Source organism: Diadema antillarum, unplaced genomic scaffold (assembly GCF_040938485.1).
Source record: "Diadema antillarum isolate AM-2024a unplaced genomic scaffold, OU_Dant_1.0 seq00000940_RagTag, whole genome shotgun sequence".
NCBI lineage: Eukaryota > Metazoa > Echinodermata > Echinoidea > Diadematoida > Diadematidae > Diadema > Diadema antillarum.
The window spans coordinates 30,797-40,181 of NW_027271790.1; positions in this window are offsets into that span (position 1 = coordinate 30,797).

Consider the following 9,385-nt stretch of genomic DNA (forward strand, 5'->3'; position numbering starts at 1 on the left):
AAAATGACTGAGATATGTAGAAGCAAAGAGATCCTACTGGGACCCACTTTTTATTAGGACCACTTTTTTTTCAAATGATAGAATTTATTGATTTCTCGAAGCAACATAATTTTACAGAGGATAAATGAATTACAAAGTTATTACTTCAACACAAAAACATTTCTTTGATACAAACAATTTAAACACATATCTGTGTTTTTTATACTTTTTTTTCAAATATTTAAATATCTTCTTACTAAAAAACATACTATAAAGGGTCGTACATGCGAGAATGCGAAAATAGGATAAAATAACTTTTGGCAGTCCGAAAGCCCGCCTAGGCCCGCCCGACATGGCGACGACGAGTGCACATTGAATAACTTCCACAGGACCATTGCAATTGACTTCACACAGCCCCGCCGCCGTACACAAGTGTAACACTTGAGCACAGCGACAGGGCCGCGCACAGCCACATTGCAATGTACAGCTAATAAAAGGAAATTCGTAAATACTAATAGGCCCCATGGAAAGAAAATCTAGAAATTAGCAAACAACATTCACCCGCCGTCCCCACGCTCAGGCAGGCCCCCAGCGGACTTCCGGCAAGCCATTGGAACGCCAAGGATGCACCCTGCCCGAAAGTATGTACAGTGTATACATTTACATTACACACGCCACACCCAGGTAGGCTCCTAGAAAGCCACCGGGTTGCCACGAACGTACCCTGCCCGAAAGCATGCATAAATTAACTTACATCATAACGTTAAAAGAAACTCGCGGGTACATAGACCTTTAAACTATTTTCATGCATACCTCCCCGGCAAAGATTGCTCCAGGCAACCCGTAAACACGTCAATATCCACCTGACGTTGCAACAACTAAATGTATGCAAGGTGGATTCCAAGTATGGAATTATTTTCTACAGACAAAATCGAATGTTACCAGTTTCCGAGAGAAAATACCTCCATATATTTGACTACGAACCAAATGAAAGTGTTGCATCAGCCCCATCCTTGAATCATCAAGAAACATGAAATACACTATATTAACGAAACAACATCAGACAGTTCAAATAAGTTGAACATGTCTCCATTTATCTAAAAACACAGTGATTTTACCTTGTTTTAGATATATAATTTCTTCAATTTCATAATAATGTTTCAAAGCTTTTTGAAATAACGCCAAAGATAATGTACCGTTCTTACATCTTGTGGCGAATATGTAATATTTGGCATATAAAAAAACAGAATTCAATGTAGTGAAAGGACCATTTAAGATTCCAAATATGAAATCGTTAAATGTGAGAATAACTTCGTCTTTCAAAACTTGTCTTTGGAACTCTCTCAAAAAACGTTGAGTATAAGGGCACTCCCAGAACAAATGTGTAATTGTCTCGGTTGTATCTAAACAAAAGGTACATAAATCAGAATCTGACAAACCAATTTGTTTTAGCAGTTTATTCACCCCGAGGATGTTGTGTAGAATCTTGAACTGAAAATAACGCAATTTTGTCGACAATGAACTTTTAAAAGGAATGAGATAGATTTTTTTCCAGTCAGTGACTGGTTCTATCAAAATTGAATTCCATTTTTCTTGTGATTTTGGAACTTCACGAAAATTATCTACGCATTTTCTATGAATAAATCTACATACTTTAGGAGCTTTCTTAATTTCAAGAATCAGTTCTTCTTGATAATTTTTATCTTGAGTTTGAGGTTTTTTAACAAGATTTTTCCAGTTAAGAGGAATTGCAGATATGATGGAAAAAAATCCAAAAAATTGCATTGAATTTCATATTTATTTCTAAATTGTGAAAATGAAAGAAAATTACCCTGTTCATTCAAAATATGATAAATTCTCGTAATACCTTTATTTATCCAATTATGCTTAATAACAACTTTTCCATTCATTCTAATGCAAGAATTATTCCATATAACCTGATTATGAATATATCTGTCAGGAGGGTTCTGAGAAAAAACTAAATTACTCCAGCAGACAAGAATTTCTCGTATGAATATATTTCCGACCTGATTAATCATATCCTTGCAATCAAGATTACAAATCCAAAATAAGTCTCCACCGAGATCTTTCATTGACAAGTCAAAAAAGCATTTCCAGCTACCCCTACTATCAGGGTTTAAAAAGCGTTTTACCCATGCGGTTTTAAGACCAACAATCATTGACTGAATGTGTATCATTCGTAGTCCTCCCTCACTATAATCTCCAATAATAATTTTACGTTTGATCTTATCTGGCTTCTTGCTCCATATAAATGAATATATAACAGACTCAATTTCTTTTATGAAATCATCTGGAGGCTTTGGAAGAACAGAGAATAAAAATACTAATTGAGATATACCGAGAGATTTAACAAGAGTAATCTTACCTATTGGGGTTAAATTTCTAGGAGCCCAAACTCTAAAAATTCTTTTCAGTAATTCCATTTTAGGCTTAAAATTGAGTTCAAATAAGTCATTTGGGTTTGTAGTAAAACGTATACCCAAAAGGCGATAAGGCCCTGGTGAATATGTGAAACCCAAAAAGGATACATCTGGAGGATGGGCTTTGTAATATCCTAAAGCAATAACATCTGATTTGTTGCGGTTAATACACAAGCCAGAATATATTTTCAGTTGATTTATAATATACATAATTCTGGCAAGAGAGTTTGTGTCTTGAACATAAAATGTTGTATCATCAGCATACATACTTATCTTTATTTCAACATCATTGATTATGATCCCTTTAACGTTATCATCTCTTTTAATCCATATACTCATTATTTCATTGCAGATTATAAACAGTAACGGGCTAAGGGGGCATCCTTGGCGCACACCTCGCGTAAGATTAAAGAACTCAGAGGCATGACCATTATTTAAAACACAAGAATGAATATCAGTATACAAAATTTGCACCCAGGAGATCAAATCATCTCCAAAGTTAAAGTATCTTAAGGCTTGAAACATATATGACCATTCCAGTTTATCGAATGCCTTTTCTATATCTGCTAACAGCATAAAACCAGTAGCTTCACAGTCAATCATGTCTAATGCCAGTCTAATATTTTCACCAATGAATCGCCCCTTCATAAAACCGGTTTGATCACAACTTATTATATCAGACAACACTTTCTTTAACCTTTGGGCAAGACATTTTGCCAAAAGCTTGTAATCAGTATTCAGAATAGATATGGGCCGCCAATTCTTCAAAAAAAGTAAATCCTGATTTTTTTTTGGAATAAGATTAATGATTGCTCTCCTTTGGTCCAGGGATAATTTGCCTGAAGTAAAAGAGAAATTGAAACTATTAAGTAACATTTCTCCAAGATCTGTAAAAAAGAATTTGTAAAATTCACACGGGAAGCCGTCAGTTCCTGGAGTTTTATTATTCTTCATAGTTTTAAGACTGTGTAGACATTCATTGAGTGTGATCAAACCTTCACATTTTTCTTTTAAATTTTCAGACAATTTAATTTCCTGAGTGTCTCTAGGTAACAAATGTTCAAACTCTACAGTAGGAGGATTACACGACGTGTAAATCAACTTGTAATAATCTTTGACAGTGTTTAAAATATCTTTTGTCGATGAAACAAGTTCACCATTATCATTGTAAAGTTTGGTAATAAGTTTTTGTCTCTGATTCCTTTTCTCCAAATTCAAAAAATATCGAGTGTTCTTTTCACCATTCTCGACCCAGTTTGCTCTGGATCTAATAATGACACCCTGAGTTTTCTTTTCATACAAAACATTTAAATCATCTCTGTAACATTTTATCTGTTGGACCAGAGAATCACAAGGATTAAGAACATAATCAGATTCTAAATTACCTATTTTCTCAAGCAAATCATTTTCATATTTCTTATTCTGTTTTGCTTTCTGAATAGAGTATCTAAGAGTCAAAGATCTCATTTGACATTTCAAAAAATCCCAAAAAGTATTTGGGTCTAAAATTTCAAAATATAAAGTTTTAGTTTCTTTAATACAATTACGAATCTGTTCAACATATGTTTCATCTTGTAAAAGAGATGTATTAAATTTCCAAAAACCACGTCCTCTGATTTCATTTACTACAGAAAAATTAAGGGATATTGCTGAATGATCTGTTTTAAAACCAGGAGAGATCTCACATTTGTCAACTTGAACAACTAAATTACATGATATAAGAAAAAAATCTAAACGACAAAAGATATTTCTCGAATGCCAAGTATATGTACGAGTTTTAGGATTTCTAAATCTCCATACATCAATAAGATTATATTCTTCCATTATTTCATTTATACAAGCAACACTATTATAATGAGTAATTGCTCTGCCTCCTTTCTTGTCTAGGTTAACATCTAAAACACAATTGAAATCACCTCCCCAAACAATTGACTCACAGTCAAATTCAGTCAGTTTCTCCAAAACATCAAAAAAGAACAAAGAGTCATCAATATTTGGACCGTAAACGTTGACAAGCGTAATTTTTTGATTATCAAGCAAAGCGTCCAAAATAAGAAGTCTTCCATTATTATCACAATAATGTTTATTAATTGTAACCAGCGAGGCGTCTTTAAACAATATACAAACACCTCTACTGTTTGAGGCACCATGAGAAAAATAAATTACACCATGTCCCCAATCTTTCGCCCATATACTTTCATCTTGAGGGGAGGAATGAGATTCTTGAATGAAAAAAATATTTGCGTTTTTACTACGTAACCAGTTAAACATTTCTAAGCGTTTAACTCTGTCACGAAGACCTCTGACGTTCAATGAATATATACCAAATGCATTCATAGATAACAGTAGGTTCTTTTACTCAAAAAACACGACCTCATTAAAAACAGACTTTGTAAGTTAACTGATCCCGAAACACTTCTAATACAATAGTATGAGAGCTTGGTACCACACACATCAACTTGCATTGAAAACGTAGAGCTAATACGACATATGTATTTGTTCTTTCCTCTATCCCTTTTAACATGAAAATACAAAATCAGGCTTGCTTCGAGAAAAAACAAAAAACATTTCCAAAACATGGCTGCTATGACAAACACGAATCAGACTCCGATTCCGAGAGCCGCACTGCTAAGCACGATTCCTACAAGAAAACATATAAAAAGCCGTTTAGAGCAAAAACAATTTCGGCATAAGAACTGAAACGGTATCACATATTGACTCGCGTGAATATGGAGCTGCTGTTTAGGTGCTTAGAATATGGCAGAACATAAGGATGTAAATGCACGACTACAAACTCACAGTGCCGTAAGCCGATCTTGGCCGTAGCTGCCGTGTCTAGGACTGAAATAGTAACGAACGAAACCCCGAGCGACCGGCGTGAGGATTCACAGTCAAAATACCCAGCTAGCGGCAGCAAAATGAAATGAATGATAGTCACAGTGCGATGTGCCGGTCCTTTGGCCGTAGTTGAGTGTCCAAAGACTGATATAGCGACGTTTTTTACACCGAGCGACCGGGCAAAAGGATCCAAAAACGAATGATACCCAGCTACAGTGGCTGCGGATGAAATAAACAGTGGTCACGATACGATTTACCGCTCCTTTCGCCGTAGCTGCGTCTTCGAAACTGATGTAACGACGTTCTTACCACCGAGCGACCGGGCACAACGATGCATAGACGAATGATACCCAGCTAGCGGCTGCAAATGAAATTAACACAGGCGATATACCGGTCCTTTGGCTTTAAGTGCATATCCGAAGGCTGATATGGCGCCCATCCCGCCATCTCCTAAAGATTAAGAGTTAAGTAATAGCGACTTACTAGTAATTTCAACCTGTGGACACAACTACTCAGGGTGGGTATGAACCATGGCAGTGACAATACGGGTGAGGGGCGGAGGGGTGTCATCGCTGTGCGAGTAGGTCACTGTAGGGCTGTGTGCGGGATCAATATGCGGTGAACGGCCTTCGCTGACTCGGTTCCCGGAGCTACTGGCCGAGGAGAAGCGCGTAGTGCGATGGGGAGTGTCATCCCGAGTGTCAAGAAAGATATGATAATAATTATTCACACAAGCACTTGTGAATGCGCTCTTAAAAGTACTTGCAGATTATAAGTATATGGGCCCTATCAGTACCAATTTGACATACTCATGTATTATCCGGCATGCATACTCTTACCAACCGGGCATCCTGTCTAAAACCATCAAAGGGACCGGATATACATACTCTCTAAAAAAATCGAGTGAAAATTTTCACTCTTAAAAGAGTGAATACAAAAAAGAGTGAATTTAGAGTGAAATTGGAGTGAATTTTGAGTGAAAATGTTCATTTTCACTCATTTGGGAGTGACCTCAGGGATCACTCGAAGATTAATAAGCGAGTTCACCGTTGTGATCTGCGCATGTGCAAAATAAAGGTCACAATTATGAAAATGTTTGTGTATTTACCGTTGACTTCCAAACGAAAAGAATCCTCAGGCGAATGAGGATCATATGTTTCACACCTGTTCGAACGTACAGGTGAAAGTGTTTCATCAACAAAACTGTAAATGCTCTCCGGCCATGCTATCTACATTTATTACGAAGATGGCATACTTCCACAGAGAACGTTTCGCGCATCACCCAGGACCCTTCTTTGTTATTTGAAAACCTGTGGGCAGGGGTCAAGTGAGACATAAGAATTATGCGCCATTAAACGTGAACTCCCTTTATGGCAATAGTGTGCATGCATTGCAAATAAGCTTGAATGCACGTGGGAAAATCGTGAATCGTCAATAGATAATGGACTTAATATATATATACGCCCACTTTTGAGCACGTTGTACCAAGATTTCGCTAAAAAAAAAAACCCACTCCGTTTATCAGTTACAATCTTGCTGAGAATATACTAGCATTGTGTTCGTTTGGATCATTATGACATCGGTGTTCCATTTAAATCAAGTCCTAACCCTAAATTCTGATAATAGCAAGCGACGTCTGTACCACAATGATAATTTCATTTTATGCGTAACGATGAAATTTTACCTTCTGAACGTCTTTTGTTGATGTTACCAGAGAAATTCGAGTTATATCCTTTTCCACTAACCTTTATGTGTATTCTGTTTGTTGTTGTTGTTTTGTTTTTCGTTGATTCGAAGTGACATTATTCTAAATGATACTTTTAGTTTCATTCCGTTTTTCCTATTGTTTGTCCAGAGTATATAGAGCTGGTCTTGTTATAGTGTTAGCTTTCATTTGCTTCCATACAAGTCATGTACATTGTAGTTTTACCGACAGTACTGGAGGTTAAAGTTACCGATCAGAGTCATCTTAATTCTACACCCACAATACCGATATTATGCTCTTTTTCGAGAAGGAATGCCACGTATGTAGCTTTCAAGAGATTTGCCATTCGACTGAAGCTGCATAGGCGTTTCGAAAGATTCGCGAAAGATTCGCGAAAGATTCACGAAAGATTCACGAAAGATTCACGAAAGGTTCACGAAAGGTTCCGTGTCTATTTAGGAACTGGTATGTCGCAATAATGCCGACAAAAAGTGTGCAACAATGTATGATCTCATACGGTTTGTGTTGCTTTTTTTTAATGGAACACAGATAAAAATAAACTGTCCAGAGTCGACCATGTTTTGTATTTGATGTTTCTACATTAGTGTTTGTTTTTAGTATCATGTACGGTACATGTACATGTATATGTATGTTATAAAACAAAAGTAGGCTAATATTTGTACAAATATCATAATGCTTTTAGTCCACGTGTTGAAAGAGAGAGATCCAGAATGCATTGTTATCAACGTCCAACGAATTTACATAGATGGTTGCTCAAAAATAAAATTATGTGTGATAATTTATTACGCCGTCTGTAACCTTAAGAGAATGCGGGGCTAGGACTAAATAGGGAGTTTGATATTCTTTTTGAAAATGCATTCTCACATACATGTATGTATATGTTATATGTATGTATGTTATATAGGCCTATAATACACTCAGCAAAAAAAGAAAGTAAACACTTTTTCGAGTTCATATTTTTCATAAAAGATTTTGATGAAAATCAATGTATTATATACCAAATTGAAGGTAGTTTAATTGGCTATCAAACTAGTAGTCAATATAGAGGGAAACGTTACGCATGAGTAAACGCATTTATTTTTGTCCTCCAAGGTACATAAGTAAAAATTGCAAAAATTGACATGTTGTCTTTCATTTGGAAATGCCCTTTAAGATAACAATAATAACAAAAGACCAGTTTAACAGAGTGGGAGACATGAATGAAATAACAAAAATAAATTTTGGCTCTCTTTATGTCTTTATAACCTCAAACAAAATCAAAGTTAAAAAACTAAAGGGGGAAAATAACAATTTTCTGTCAACTTAAACTTTAAATGACATAGGGAGTAAGGGCACAATGATGATTAAATGAACAGAGTATCTTCATTTCATTCTTTTAATGTCGTAATTTAAGAATTTATGAGACAAATTCAAGAATAAATATGATTTATAATTTTCCTAATTTGAGAAATCAATTCAAATTCCTACCATTTTTGTTTATATTGCTTCTTCTCGCATTGCATTCTAATTTGGATTTGACTGAAAATTCTTCATTTTCCTCCACTATTTTAGCCTTTATTGATCTTTTGGGCTTCAAAGATATAACAGAGCTCATAGCTCTTTATTTTTGCAACTTAATTCATCTTATTTTTGTGTTAAATTCGTCTTTTGTTCTTATTGTTACATGGAAGAACACTTATGAAGAGCACGCATGAATGAAAACTTGTTCATTTTTGCAATTTTCACTTTTGTGCCTTTGAAGAGAAACACGAAGGTGTTCACTCATACGTAAAGTTTACTTTTTATCGACCTACCAGGTTGATAGCCAATTAAAGTGCCTTTCATATGGTATATAATACATTATCTTTTAGCTAAATATTCGTCCTGAGGACGGACAGTCAACTGTCCGAAACGTTGAGTCTCTTCTAACTCTTCTATACTTCCTTGGTTCCATACTTCCTTGGTTCACAGTCCTTTTCAGGACTATACTCACTTGAGAAAGAATACTCTTACTCAATTTCTCACCTCTCATCCAACCTTTCTTGCTGTCTTTCCCCTGTCATTTCAACAGTCCTTATAAGGACTATACATACGTGGTGAACCGCAAACCAAGTGTATCTAATATACCACACCATGCAAACACCTCTCTCAAAAATCATCTTAGAAATATAAACTTGAAAAAGTGTTTACTTTCTTTTTTTGTTGAGCGTATATATATATATATATATATATATATATATATATAATTATATATATCTAGATGGCACCTTAGGGAGACATATTGGGGGGAAGTGTCTTCATTAGGGAGACAACTGGTCATTAAGGAGACAATTTTCGTGTCTCCATTGCGTAAACTGCCATTGAACATGTATATAACAAATTTGCATATAAAACAAATGGAAATGTCTTCCAAATGACCCAT